Source organism: Condylura cristata, unplaced genomic scaffold (genome assembly GCF_000260355.1).
Source record: "Condylura cristata isolate star-nosed mole 26May11 unplaced genomic scaffold, ConCri1.0 scaffold00027, whole genome shotgun sequence".
Lineage (NCBI taxonomy): Eukaryota > Metazoa > Chordata > Mammalia > Eulipotyphla > Talpidae > Condylura > Condylura cristata.
The window spans coordinates 21,240,912-21,255,996 of NW_004567128.1; the positions used below are offsets into that span (position 1 = coordinate 21,240,912).

Consider the following 15,085-nt stretch of genomic DNA (forward strand, 5'->3'; position numbering starts at 1 on the left):
AAGACAGGTGTATGAGCAGAAGGCCATCTGATAACTTGGAAGGCTGACCTGTCAGCCAGGAAATACCTGGGCAGCGGGGAGTGTAGCTAACACTCCCAGAATTTTCTTTTCTCACCTAGACCATTCTGTGTCTTGAGAGAATGGCAAGAAGAAGAGGGAGGGCTTGCCAGGACATTACCGTGGGGGATTCTTCCCAATGAGGAGGGAGTTGTCCTGAAAGATCCGAGGGAGAATAGCAGAGGAGTTACTTGAGTCACCTCTGGCTGCAAGGCCAAGCTCTCCAGACTTCGTGATGTAAAGAACAACCATTTTATATGTTCAGGGAGGCTGTGGTCAGAAATTCAGACAGGGCACAGCAGGGGTGGCATGTCTCTGCTGCAGCTGGGAAGACTTGAACAGCAGGAAGGCTGGGATTGTCTGGAAGCTTCTTCACTACATATCTGGCACCTGGACTAGGAGGACGGGCAGGCTGGGCTCAGCTGGGACTGTCGACAGGCAGCCTGCACACAGCCTCTCCACGTGGCCTGGGCTTTTCAAAGCACAAAGGCTGACTTTCCAGAAGGAACATCCCCAAAGAGTGCCCAGAGCAAGCTTTCCCAGACGCGAAGGTGAAGCTGCCTGGCTTTCTCTGACCTACTCAGAAGTTACATATCATCATCTCTACTTCTCTCTGGGGTTGACAGCTGGTCACTAAGCGGCCCGCCCTCAAGGGGAGGGGCATTTGCCTCTACCTTTTGATGCGGGATGAGGTCCCATTGGAGAATTGCTTGTGGGCTGGAGTTTTTGTTGCTACTTTGGAAAATTGCTATTCATTTTCAATATAATTTAGGTGTGTGTGTGTGTGTGTGGGGGTGTTCTGGAGTCAGACCTACCTGCTTCATTTCCTGGCTCTGTGGCACCTTGAGCAAGTTCCTAACCACTCTGTGCCTCAGCCTCCATATGACAGAAAAGGAAATAACCGTAACTCCGTCCTCAGAGGATGATTGTGAGACTTCACCAAGTGAGCCCTGGGTAGGGTTAGCAGAGTGCCGGCCACATACTACCTGCTCCTAAATATCACCTGTAGGGCTGAGAAAAGTGCCTTAAAGTCCTACTACACATGCAGAGAAAGGAAGGAGGTCAGGTTTCCAGTAGCCATGGAGTGTGTTAGCCAGAACAGGAAGGCACAGCTTTGCACAAGAGAGGACCTAGCATTATCACTTTTCTCTGAAGAGCTCAAACATATTCCTGAAAAATACCCCATAATGCTTTTCAAATTTCATGGTTAATCATTCAGACAAGCAGCACCTTGTGCTCTGCAAACTCCGAATTCCCTAACCACCCCCTCCTCCTTAAAACACTGCAAACTAGCGTGCCCTTTTCTCTCTGTGTTTTCGTTCAGATTTCAGTCCAGCCACATAGACATCAAAATGCGCCAGGCTGGGAAAGCATTGTAAATCCTGCCTTTTTGGTGTTTTTCATTTGTGTGACGGGAGGAAGAAGGGCGCTTTCAAACATTTTTGGAAACAAACCAAAACACCCATAAATATTCAGGCTTATAATATTGACTTAAAGCTCAGCCAGGGCCCAGGCTGCAGTCAGCTCCTGATTATCCATGTGTGACTTATCCACAGCTAATTTTAAAAGTCAAAATTACTTCCTTCCAACTTGTGACGCACCCACCCCTGACCCTCCACGGGCGTCGGCTCCCGGGCCCAGGGAGATGAGGTGGAACTGTGCCGAGCCGAGGGCCCACGACCCTGCCTCTGGTTTTGACACAACTCCTCATGAGCTATATGACCTTAAGCTCATGTCTTTCCCTCCTGGGACCTCATAGATTTTTTCAACTGTAAAATGAGGAAGCTTGGCTTTATGCTTTTTAAGATCTTTGCTCGCTCTAAAATTCCATGAGGTAGCAAAGTAGTCAGAAGAAAAGGGAAGGTAACTTGGCTGCGGAGATACAGCCTTGGAATCAGTAGTCCAAATGATCCATTTTTCTGCTTGAGATGCCGCGTGGTCTCAGAACCCGTGAGTGGCAGATCAAAACTAGCACCTGAGACGCTGATAGTTATTTCATGAATTCTAAGGCCAAACACACAAGATTTTTGTATTTTTCAAAATTATTACTCTCCTCAATGAGCAGATAGTCAGAGATTAAGCTCTATCTGTCCACGGGAAAGTCTTCTGGTTTTGCTTCTTAGTTTGTTCAGCACCTAGTCCTTCCCTGCGGAGGGCGGCATGGGAAAGACTCAGAACTGTGTAGCCCGAGAGTCAAGGTCCAGCACACATTCCCCTCCATAAAACCCAATGTGGGGACAGGCCCGGAAGCTGCTGGCTCTTCTTCCGCACCTCCCACCCCCTTGCTCCCGCCCTCACCATCCCTATCTTTCAACAGAGAAATCTCTGGAATCTTCTGGATTCTACATCAAGATCAGTAACCCAGCCTGGGCTCTCGTTGTAGGCGCAGAGGTACAGTGGTGTGCTGAGCATTAGAGACTCCCAGGCAGGCCTGAGCATCGACGGTAGCTGGATTCAGCACACGCCCTTTGAACAAAAGTATCTCAAGTGGGTCCTGTGTTCAGCATGTGAGTGATAAGGAACAGGGACCCGTCCCACCTGCAAGGAGGGTTTTGCATTCAGGTAAGAATTGACTGAGATGCATGTGAACGCAGGTTTTGCAAAATAATGTAGATGCTATGAAAGAAAGATGGACAGGACTAGGTGGTGGCAGGGACGGGAGGGCCATAGACGAGGAGTCAGCTTTATTTAGGACAGGGGTTATCAAGAAACATTTCCTGAGAAGGCAGTGCTCCATCTTGGTGTAAAAGTGCATGGTGACAGCAAAATCTTAACTGCTTGTTCAGTTCTCCTGAAATGTCAGTGTTGTCAGCACCGTGATGCCACTTGATCAAAGGTTGAGTCACGTGGGGCTGGGGTGGAGGGTGCCCTGGGAACCCAAGGACTCCTCAAATCATCTAAGTTCTAAATTTTAAACAACCTTTCGGACACAGGTGTGTTCTTTCGATGTTCAGCGCCCGTGTTGTGCAGAAAGAGAACATTGCGTACCTATAATGAATAAGCCCTACACCCTACCTAAACCAAGAAGCCTGGAGCACTGGTACCTCAGTCATCTCCACAGCCACTAATAGATGAAGGGTGAGTATTTGTTTGGGTTGGGGTTTTAATAGACTATTGGCTTTGGTGAAAATATATTGCACTATATTCTTTCTGTGTCAAGCACAGAGTTTGTACCATATAATCACATAGAACTTCATAGAATCATAGAGTTCAGTTCCTGCTCTAGGCACTCTTTCGGGTTTCAAGGAACTAAGAATTTAGTAAAATTAGCTCAAGATTTCATGCATGTGAAAAGGAAACTTGTTACAAGGTGACAAGGCATTGGGTAGTATGGAAGTTTCACAGGAGGTGCTAAAGCCAGAGACTGTATATAGCCCAGGAAAAGGGATCGGTTGTCTGTACACATTACCATCCTGCTTCCATTCCCTTCTCTCTGGCCTCTCTGAACCTACCAGGCCCCACTTAAATCTCTAATCCCTTACAATGTTGCTTTACATGGGATCCATCTTGTCATAAGTGACCCTCTCTGCATAATGGCCATGAGCTCTAGCTCACTCTGCACATGCATCCACTCTCTCTTTGAATCAACCAAAGGTATAAGAACCACTATAACTGGGTATTCTTGTGGAAAATTAAAAACAAAAACAAAAACTCTTCTGGTTTATAACATGGAAAAACTGGCACCCCTGAAAAGTGTTGAAACTTACCTACGATTACATACAAAATCAAAGAGTGGTAAGAAAGGACCCAAATTCTCTACAGTCTACACAACCATCTTTACACTAAATGATGTCTTTTTCTACATTAGGCTTGTGGTACATATTTACCTATATCTCTTCCCAGTCTCTTCATGCTTGTAATTTTACTGTTGCAAACTCTGCCAATAGTCTGATTAGTGTTCCCTTAGAGATTGCTCTTTTTTCTCTTAATATTTTTAGTACTTCTTTCTTGTTGGTTCTTGACAGCTTTATTATTATGTATTTTGGTGTATGGCTATCTGGTATTACTATGTTTGGAACTCTTTAGGCCTCTTGGATCACAACCTCTGCTTCATTTCTCAGAATGGTTCATAGTGATTATTTCTTTAAACAGGTTTCTATGACTTTGTAATTTTAGTCTCTTTCTGGGTTCCCCATGGTATGGTTGTCCCACAGAGTTCTTAGCACTGTTTTCATTTTTAGCTCCTTTCCCTGTGCCTTGTTCTGTTCTTGTGTTCTCCAGTACTGTTTTCAAGTTCATTCATTAATGAATTCTCTCCATTGTTTCTTTTGTTGTCCTTTCATATCCTCCATTGTTTCCTTAAGCTCCATCATTGTTGCCAAGACTGTTGCCCTGAATTCCCCTTCTGTCCTGCTTCACAACTCCAGAGTCAGGGCTCATTTCAGTGATTTTTTGTTTGTTTGTTTTAGCATTTGTGCCATGACCTTCTGTCTCCTCATTTTTGATTCTGCATGGGTTTTAGTAAGGGTGAATTTTTGACTTTTATTTTTGTACTTGTTGGAAGAGTAGGGGACTGGTACTGGTGAGGGATAGAAGGCCATCTCCAGGGGCAGGAATGACAGGTATTCTGGATGTCTCAGGCTGGGGTGGAGGAGTGACAGGTGTTTCAGACATCTCAGCCTGGCCTTCAGTAGTAGTGTCTTCTGTAAGGAAGTCCAGGTGCTCTGACCGAATTCAGGCTACAGCTATTCTGTATCATAAGCCTCATGTTCAAACCATCAGTCCTCACTCTGTGCCCCCACTTCCGTAGTTTTCCCATAATGCACCCTCCATCCTCAGCTCGCACTTATGCACCCCCTTATCCAGTGTAGTGCCAAGTCTCAGGAGCACCACTGTTTTGTATCAATTTTATTGTGCATGTCTGGAGGAGGCGAGCCCAGTGTCTTCATTCTGCCACCGCCTTGCCAGACTCCAAGCTAGCTCCTTTTAATAGCATTTGTTTCTATTAGAATTCATGACTAGTCTATGTGCCAATGATTTCAAAGTCACTAAATTTATACTAAGATTGACAATGAGTGTCTTGGTTGCCAAATAAGATTTATTCAGAAAATGGGAATTATGCAGTAAACTTCAAACGAGAAAACTTGATAAATAAATTGAATTCTGGGTTGGTAAGGTCAACTAGAATATAGATAAATTGTCAATTGAAATTTTTCACCCTTTATCTCTCTTTGGCTGAATATGTTAGAACACCATTTTTGAGTCATCCAGATTTAGAACTTCAAGTTGATGATTTCAATAGGCTGGACTCAAATCTAGATTTAATAGACTATACCTCTTATAGCTTTTTCAAGACTTTTAAAAAAAGATTTATTTATTTAATGCATAGAGAACTGGGGGGACAGGCCGGAGGTGGCAAGAGGATTCACCAGAGATAGAGCGGGGAGCAGAACAGGCAGATTGACAAAATGTGCTGCTGAGGAGAGCAGTGGGCGAGATAGGAGAGGTCTGCTTCCCCCAAGACTTTTTTTTAAAGATTTATTTATTTATACATACAGAACTGGGGTGCAGGCCAGAGGTGCAGGTGCAGTGGGAAGACCCAGGCTCACCAGAGACAGAGACAGGGGAGCAGAACAGGCAGATGGACGAAGTACACTGCTGAGGGGAGCAGCGGACGGGCAGGAGAGGTCTGCAACGCCATGTGGGTCACCTCTGGGGCTGGGGATTGAACTGGCACTGAAGAAGCTGTGGCTCACTTGCTGTGCTGGCTTTAATCCACTACACCACAAGGGAGGGCCCCTAAGATATTTTTATAGAAAAGAAACTCTAAGAAAATCCTGATACAACAGTTGCACAGACTAATTTGTTCATACTGCTGGAATACTGTAGTTTAGTCAATAGGATTTTTAAAGAGAAATACAAAGACAATATCATATTCACCCTTGGGTCTAATGAACCATTCATGCAGTCATTTGTTCATTTACTGACTATTTATTTAATGCCTGCTGTAAGATAGGCTGAGGATACAAGGGTGAATGAGATACTGATGGCCACATCAAACTTACAATTTAGTAAGTGATACGGACAAAGAAAGGGAACTTAAGTCTAAGGAACCAGGTTGTAGTAATGATGAAGGAGGCTGTGCAGAATTGTCTGGCTGTCCCGCGGTATGACATACTTGGCTGTAACCCCATCGACTGTCTGATAACACTGTCCAGATGTCATGACCTCATAAGCAGATGACCCTCATACTGTATGTCAGTTCCCCTGCATGAGCATTTAAGTATTATGCTATATTTGTTAAGCCTTATCTCTTGAGACCTGCAATGTTAGACCTGTCCTCGTGGGCAGGAGAGGTGTTGTTTTCTGAAAAACTGAGGTCATTCCTGGACCAGACACATCATGAAAGACAGTTGGTCTTAAACAGGAGCCCAGAACTTAAAACTCAGGGAGAAGCCTCTGGCAGGGGGTTCAAATTCAGCTTCTCCCTTGTATTTGAAGCATCTAGACATCTGAGGGAGGGTGTTGGGAAGTGGGATTTAGAAGTCAGGAAAAAGTAAGAAGTCCAGAAGAGAGCCAAGAAAATATTTCCTTTTCTCCCTGGGTCCCCCATGGATGACGAAATACAAGCAAACCTCTGGAAGCAGTACACTCTTTCTAGGCCAGGCTGTGCATCTTCTTAGTGCTTTTTGCTTCAATTCCCTTGACTGGCCTCCAGCCAAATGCCCTTCCAAGGCTCTTCAGAAAACACCTTCACTGGTTCCCTCTGGGGGCACTGCATAAACCTACAGATTTTGGGGCTCCCCTCAGAGCCACACTTCTGAATCAGAATGCAAATGAAAGTGAAATTTTTACTTTAGTAAGCCCCTTCAATTTATAATCCCTAGGCCTTATGGTTAGTGGGGTCTTTTTCAAAGTCTAAGCATTGGTTTAATATGGTCCAACATCTCTCACTCACCTAGAAAAGTGCCTTACAGTATACTTGAAGATGCCATATTCTATTATCACCTAAATTTGTATTTCACTTTGTCATCTGTACTCTGGTATTCCCTGATACCACCCCTCTTCTTGCAATGTCCCTATAGCATGGTCATCTATAGTGGGTGTGGACAAATTTTTCTGTAAAGGGACAGGTTGTAAATATTTTCCACATTATGGGCTATATGGTCTTTGACTCAACTACCCAATCAACAGCCACAAACAATCCTTATGGGAATGAGGTATGGTTGTCTTTCGATAAACCTCTATTTACAAACATAGGGGAATAATAAGATTTGTCCCAAGAAACATAGTTTGACTCTTGGACTGAACCATTAGGCACTGGAGTAACTATTGCCTTGTAAAATCTTATATAGAAATGTTCCACCTTGTATTATTAATAGATTAACTGCAAGGTATAGAACTCCACTTGGGTTACCTCAGTGATTTTTAAAACCATGTATCAGAATTCCGAAAGATGGGAGTGGAGGTTGTTGAAACAGATTGCTGGGCCCACTCCCACTATTTCTAACTCGGTAGATCTGGGAAAAAGTCCAGTAATTTGCATTTAAACAAGTTTCCAGATTCTGGTCCAGGGGCCACCTTTTGAGAACTTTTGCCTTAAGGAGAAAAAGCTTTGAAAGGAGTTTATTGGGAATTAGGAGTTTCAGCCATGGGGCCAAGAACACAGAATCAGCTACTCAGTGGTTCACCTAGAGACTAGAAGGATTCCTACCTACCCAGTTCCATAGGGACTAGTCACATTTACCTTCATGGAGTTCTTAATCTGGCTCACATGGTCCTTGGTGACTTTCTTACCCCTTCCATCCTCTCCACTCTCACTCCTACCATTCTCTACTGGTCCACAGTGAGGACTCTGACTTTTTCTCTACCACACCATCAAATATGACTTGTGTAAATAGCCATATTCTCTATTGACTGCATGCTTTATGAACACTACAACTGGTTTTGTTTTCATTTTATCTCCAATGTCTGGTGCTGTCAGTGTTAGATATATGTTAGATGAATGACTGAATGATTTCTTCCTTGGATTTGCTACCAGATATAAAAGAAGGGGTGCAGTGAAGGTAAAAGCCTTTTAGGGGTTTGTAGCCAAGGAATCTTCATGGTAACTACAACCTATGGAGGGAGACCATAGTGAGCTATCATGTCAAAGATAATAACTAATGTTAACAAGGCTGTGGAGAAATTAGAACATTTAGAAATTGCTGGTTTGTGGTTACCGTTAAAAATTATGTAGTCATTATGAAAACCGTTTGAAAGTGAATAAAAAGTTAAGCATGAAGTTACCACATGACCCAGTCATTCTACTCTCGTGTTTCCACCTGAGACATGGAAATATGTTCATACAAAGCTTGTACACAAACATTTATAGGATAATTATTCAAGAGTGTGAAAAATACAAATATCCATCAAATGAATGGATAAACAAAACATGATCTATTCACACAATGGAACCTTATTCAGTCACAAAAAAGAATGAAGTACTGATACCTGCTACAACACAGATGAACCTCAAAAACATTGTTCTTATGTGACAGAAATCAGTCACAGAGGAGAATATATTGCATGGTTCCATTTACATGAAATATTCAAAATACATACAGTCCCCGACCTGTGACGATTCAACTTAGGATTTTTGGACGTTACCATGATAGGAAATGATACACATTTGGTAGAAACAGTACTTCTAATCTTGAATTTTGGTCTTTTCCTGGACTAGCAATTTTTGGTGCTTATAATGCTGGGCAGCAGCAACAAGCCACAGCTCTCCATAAGCCATTTGATTGTAAGGGCAAACAAATGATGCTCTGCAGCATACCACATTGCCAGAGTTCTCTGCACACTATATTTTGTATTTTTATATGTGTTTACATTGATTGTGTAATCAATACATTACACAAGATAGTCAACAGTGGATTATAAAATAAGTATTGTGTTAAGTGATTTTGCCCAACTCTAGGCTAATTGAGAGCATAGAAGGTAGCTCAACTGAGATACGATGTTCAGTAGATTCAATGTATTAAGATTATTTTCAACTTACAATGGGTTTATAGGGATGTGACCCCATCATAATTTGAGAAAGATTTGGAGTCAAATCTATAGAGGCAGAAAGATTAGTATTTGCCACAAGTTAAAGAAAGGCTGTAGTGGGGAGTGACTGCTAGGTGGGTGTGGCGCTTGTTCTAGAATGACAAAAATTAAATAATGATGGCAGTTACACAGCTGTAACTATATCATGATGTATACATTATATATCAATAAAGCTATTAAAAATGTGAAGCGAAACTGCTCCAATCAGTCCCAGAAAAGAGTTGGCTCCACCATCAGAGCGTTCCCCAGTTTCTATGGTGGTACCTTTGACAACAAAGTGCAGCCATGGACAACTGGCCTGATAATAGTAGTCACACTGTATTTAGTGTGACTAAATACATAGCAAGAGACCTCGAGTTCTAAGTTTTTGATTTATTGATCTGATAGGGAAATTGCTCATTTTCTTTTCTTCTATCAAAAATATTCAATACTGGGAGCAGACACGCATGTATCCCTAATACCGTCTATTCTTATTGATGACATGATGAATTCTCCCCAAACGCTAAAATTGTTTTTGTTTAAAAACAAAGCATAGTCTAAATTCATTTAGGACATTCATTGAAAGAGGCTTACATTGTTTACAGATCTGCATCTGCTTGTACACAAAGAGCTTTTGTGCCAAGGCCAACTGTTATTGTTTTCTTTCTTTATCATGGAACCTTTCCTGAATTCATGGCTCTGGGCAAACACAGTTTAGTGAATTAATGTAGGCCAGCAAGCTCCCTTTATTGTTGTTGATGTTGTATGATGCTGCAATTCCCATTAACTGTTTCCCCCATCAGTGATATTACAAACTAATTCCTATCACTTCTCTAACGCAAATAAGGCATGGCTTGTGATCAAAAACATTTTACAGAAATAATGAAACCAATTCAGAAAAAAAGAATATTGTCATATAAGGAGGCAAGCATAAAAACAGTCATATTTGGGGAGGATTAAAGGCTTAATAGAATGGAAAAGAAAAGATATTGTGATGTCAATCTAATGTCTGCTTCTGAATCTAAAAAGTGATACTATGAAGAGTTAGGGATTGTTCCATTGTTTTCACTACATGTGACCTAAATGAACTTGCAAAACCAAACTAGAGCTCACAGCTGGCCAGTGGTCTATCATTGACTTCTGGTCACTGGGTAGTTTTCTGATTTTTCATCCCCAGAAGGCAGGAACTGTCTTCTCTGATTTATGATTAAGTCTTCCCTCTCTCAATCAAAATGATATTTTTATGGAATTTCATCATTAAAAAATTAGTAGCTTAAGTCTTTAAGGGTTTTTCCACTTACCAGATTCCCCTATTAAACTACAAATTGCCCTGACAAGGAGAGTTGGCATTCAGTCTGTGCAGAGAAAGCTGGGACGCAAAAAAATATTCAACATTCCAGTTGATTTTGCATCAGACAGAGTTTTTTCCTAAGATTTCCCAGCTAACCTGACATTCTTATATAAGTATCCATTCCTGCTTACAGTGATGAGGAGTCACTTCTGAGCACCCATTTGGCTAGAATTTCCCCAGTCAGTTGTCACAGGTGATACATGTGACCTGAATGCATTGTGTTTTGTATAATATGAAAATGAAGAATCTAATCTCTGCTCAGATGACTGTGACTTATGGTACCAAGGAAAGCCAAGGAAATAATTGAATGGCATCCCTGTAAGTTTCATTAATAATTTATTAAACAATAATTGGCATATTAATAGGCCATTTAAAAAGTGCTTAAAATCATATATTCAAGCTTTTCATAAGAGTTTCCATCTTACCTCATCCCAAATAGAATAGCTACTTTAAAAAGTAGTTTATACGCTTTAAGATTTCATAACTCTTTCTTCTCCACTAACTCTTCCTATGTTTCCCTTACTCAGCTTCAATGTAGCTCCTCTCCACATTTGCTACAGCTTTTCTTTATTTCTGGAGGCTGCCTTAGTCATAATTCTTTTCTTATGTTCTCCAAATACCTTCCAGCTTCCTACTCTCTCCAGATCTTTCTGTCCTCTGCTTACTCTGCCTTCATCTTAATTAACATAAGATGGAGCAAATATATTTACAATAGCTGTTTGATAAAGTTTTTTTTTTCGTAACTTTTGTTTCCAATAATGTATATTGTAGAGTTAGAATTTTTATTTGGTTATTGTTGTAGTTTCTATACTAAGATTTTCTATTTTTTCATTAACTGCAGGCATTTTTTTTTAAGTTATTCAACTTAGTTGCCATTGTTTTAAAATCCTTGTTAGCTAATCCCAACATCTGGGTCATCTGGATTGAGGAGACTACCGGTTAGTCTTCACTGATTGTCTCTTCTCCTGAGAATAGTTCACATTCTCCTGGTTCTTTATATGTCCAATACTTTTGGGTTAGATCCTGGATGTTGTAAATGTCAAGAACACTCGGGATTTTGCTAGATTCCTCCAAAGACAGTGTTTCTCTTTCTAAGCAAGTAATTAAATGGCAAACTCTGTCTCTTAGGTGATAGCTAAATCTCAATATAATTATTTTATTCTTAGGTGAGATGCTTTAGGTCTTCCCTATGTGCCTGGTTCAGAGCTCAGCTGGAGATTTGGGTAAAAGATACACATCACCTTTTGAGTTCCTCTTTTCTAGATCACTCATTTCTAGGAATTTTCCCTCTCACTCTAGTTGCTATGAGTATGTTACCCCAAATTTCTCCCGCTAAAGAGAGTAAACTTTTTATAGGAATTTTAGCAGATTTGCAGTTTTGACTACAATCTAACTTCAGACTAAGAGCTGCAAAAGCCAGAAGTTCATTCCGTCTTTGCTGTTTCCCGAGTTTAACTCCCCTGCAGGGTCTTCGTATTTTTTGCTCACTATACAAAAGTTTCAAGTTGTTGTTTTATGTGTTTTCTCCAGAGTTTATGGCTGTTTTCTATAGGAGGATTAGTCTAATAGGAGCTTACTCAGCCATATTGGGAACAGAACCACCTTTTCTTGATTTTTGAAATGATGTGAGTTCCACCTTTCCTATGTTTTTCTCTAAAACAATGCTAATCTACATAGCAGGTCAGAGCCTTTGCTTAATTTTTCTGTGTGTGTGGGTCAGTGACCTTCAATAGAAAGACAGTTCTACAGTCCAATCATAGGGACTTGTCACATCAAGTATCATTTCAATTTATTCAATAAAATGTACTGTCCTCCTATCATGAGAAAAACTCTGGGTTTACCTGTTATTGTTGTCTAGGACCATCCTATGAGGTAATCAGTTTACAAATGCTGTCTTGTTTAACCCTCATAAATTCTGCAAAGTAGATATTATTGTACACTCCTTATAGATGAGAAAAGTGATACTCAAAGACTACACAGATCATTTTTATGGACTTTTAATTAAAAAAGAGCTTATGTTAAAAAAATTATAACAGTCATTGTGCCATGTTCTCAGAAATCATATCAATAATCATAATAAAAATAACAATATCTAAGTGTTACCTTTTCTCTTGCAAAAAAAGGGCTGTGACAAAAGTCAGTATGGCCCCTGACTTTTTTTTTTTTTTTGGCCCCTGACTTTTGACTGACAAGATTCTATAAATGCTAAGTATAGTTTTCTATTAAGATTGAAACCTATGAGAAAAAAAGCCGTGGGCTGACCCATCTTCAAAGTGTCCATTTAAGATTATTTTCTGTCAGCCAGGTGGCTAATGGGCTGTGTTAGACAATGGATAGATATTGTATTCTGTCTGAAACCATAGAATTGGAGAAAAAAAGAGCAATTCCACATTTATTTGGCTTGTCTACTGCCCAGGAGCCCAAGCTGCTGAGAACATTTATTTCATTTTAACAAATGGATGGCGCCTCCCTGTTTTAGGCTGGAAGAAAACCTGTACTCTGGCCTCAGAGTGAGCAGGGGCATCAGTGATAGAATATCCAATGTGAATCATTGTGCCCGAACTGGGCAAAAAAATAAAGCATTCCGGGGCTATGCTAAAGGAAAATGTTCCGTTAATGGTAGGTTTATGTAATACTGAATTTTTAAAAAATATTGACTGCTCCTTGATTCATAAAGAATTGCAGACAACAGAAAGTGAGCTTCCTATTGAAGTGAATAATAACTTAAAAGAAGGAACACAAGAGGCCCTCCCTGGTGGCGCAGTGGATTAAAGCACTGCACTGAGAGGCTAAAGCCACTTCCGCATGAGTTCGATCCCTGCCTGCCCCAGAGGTGACCACATGGCGCGACAGACCTCTCCTGACCCGCCCGCTGCTCCCCTCAGCAGTGTACTTTGTCCATCTGCCTGTTTTGCTCCCCACTCTGTCTCTGGGGAATCCTCTCACCCTCCGCACCTCTGGCCTGTACCCCAGTTCTGTAAGCATAAGTAAATAAATCTTTAACAAAAAAAGAAGAAGAAGGAACACAAGAAATGTTTAAGGCAGAGTTGGAAGAAAGGCAATAAGCCTCATATAGCATGACACCAGCAAGCAGCCTTGGTAGGGGATGTTGGAGATGGTAGGGAAAGCTCAGATTTCCACGCCTCAGTCGACGCAGCTACGTAAGCACGGCGGCCTGAAAAGATGCGTTTTGCCTTAGTGCTCTCCAGCTCCTTTTTCTGGTAGTCTTTCCACCTGAGGGAATACGTTTTGTCCCCCCTGAACCCCAGTTAACTTACCAATAAAGCAAACTGGCTGGCTTCTGTTATCTTTCAGATGGCTTCCAGCTTTAACTTTTAGACAGCCCTTCCATATTGAAGAATCTCGCTACTTTCTCGTTCAGCTTTTTCCACTGCATCCAAAAGTCAAGAATTCTATAGGTGGGAAAGCAAAATGGCATCAGAATAGATAAATTAGTAGGAACTGTTGAATTATAATGGAAACAAATCAAAGTAAAAGCTGGGAAATACATCTTCCTCACCTGAACTAGGAAATAGATGGCAGATGATAAATGAATAGAATTTGGACTCTCTCTGACTGTAAACTTTCCCACTCTTTTATGTGAAACTTTCCTGCACTTTTATGTGAAACTAACAGTTCACTTTAAATATCTACAATGAGTTCTGACAGAGAAGAGTAGGCAGCTCAAATAATGAAGGTCAGCAACTAATGCCCAAATCTCGCTGCTTTAGAATGTGCTCAAAGGCAACCCCAGATGCATGAGGGGGAACAAACACATTTGTCCCACTCATGACCCTGTCAGTAGCAGGCTGGGCCAGTGGTGACATGGCTGGAATCCAAAGGTCGAATAGACCCAGAGGGAAGGACACACATTTGGGGGAGGTCCCAGTGTGACCTTGATGGAATAGATGGAATAAGCAGTTCAGGCTTAAAAGCCCAAAGTGCTGAGATCCCGGATTGCTTTTGAACCATTATAGCTTTGAGTTGCTTTGGAGGTAAAGGCCTGGAAGTGCTGTAGAAGAGGCAAGGGTGTTTGTCTCATTGTTTCCGAGGAAAAGGTGTTCCTCAGGGCATGCCTAGAAACAAATCTAGCATTCCTAGAAAGCAAATCTTCGCTGTCTCAATTTTTTGTTTGCTAAGGGAGGGCTGATTTCTCTCTCTGGTCATGTAGAGGAAGTGAGTGAATGAAAAAACATGGACTAAAAGCAAATAGTGAGCTTGAAAAAGCCCAAAGCAGGCCTACAGAAGGGTTCCTGGAGCTCTGCAGACTCCTGGTGTCCTCAACACTTGTCATTCTATGACAAACTCAGAAAGGGGCTGTGATTACAATTGGCCATCCATCCAACCCCCCCAAGAGACCACAGGACTTAGCCCATTGTGCCTGTGCTTGACACCCCCATTTATCCTGGTTGCCACAGCTCTCCTATCCTTCCAGTTTGCTCGTCCCGGGTCTCCTCTCTCCAAATAGCTCTGGAATTCCCCCTGCTGAGTGGGGCTCCCACCCCCACCACCTGGACCCTTCAATATTACCTTCTGGAACATGTGATTATCATCTACACAGTCATTTAGAGTCTAAAGCTCTTCTGTGAACTTTTAAAGGGGAAAAGGTAAGATCAGAGGGTGAGGCCTTAGTGGAGAAGTTTTATTGCCAAGTGGGTATCTAAA

At 41.6% G+C, this 15,085-nt stretch overlaps 1 long non-coding RNA gene across 1 annotated transcript in view; it reads left to right on the forward strand.

Moving 5' to 3' along the window:
- Positions 1–15,085, forward strand: part of LOC105854153 — a 124,220-nt gene that overhangs the window by 74,531 nt on the left and 34,604 nt on the right. Inside the window, exons 4-5 of the long non-coding RNA XR_001145863.1 lie at positions 2,441–2,619; positions 2,991–3,135. This is a non-coding gene — a long non-coding RNA (uncharacterized LOC105854153). The remainder of the gene's footprint in view (positions 1–2,440; positions 2,620–2,990; positions 3,136–15,085) is intronic.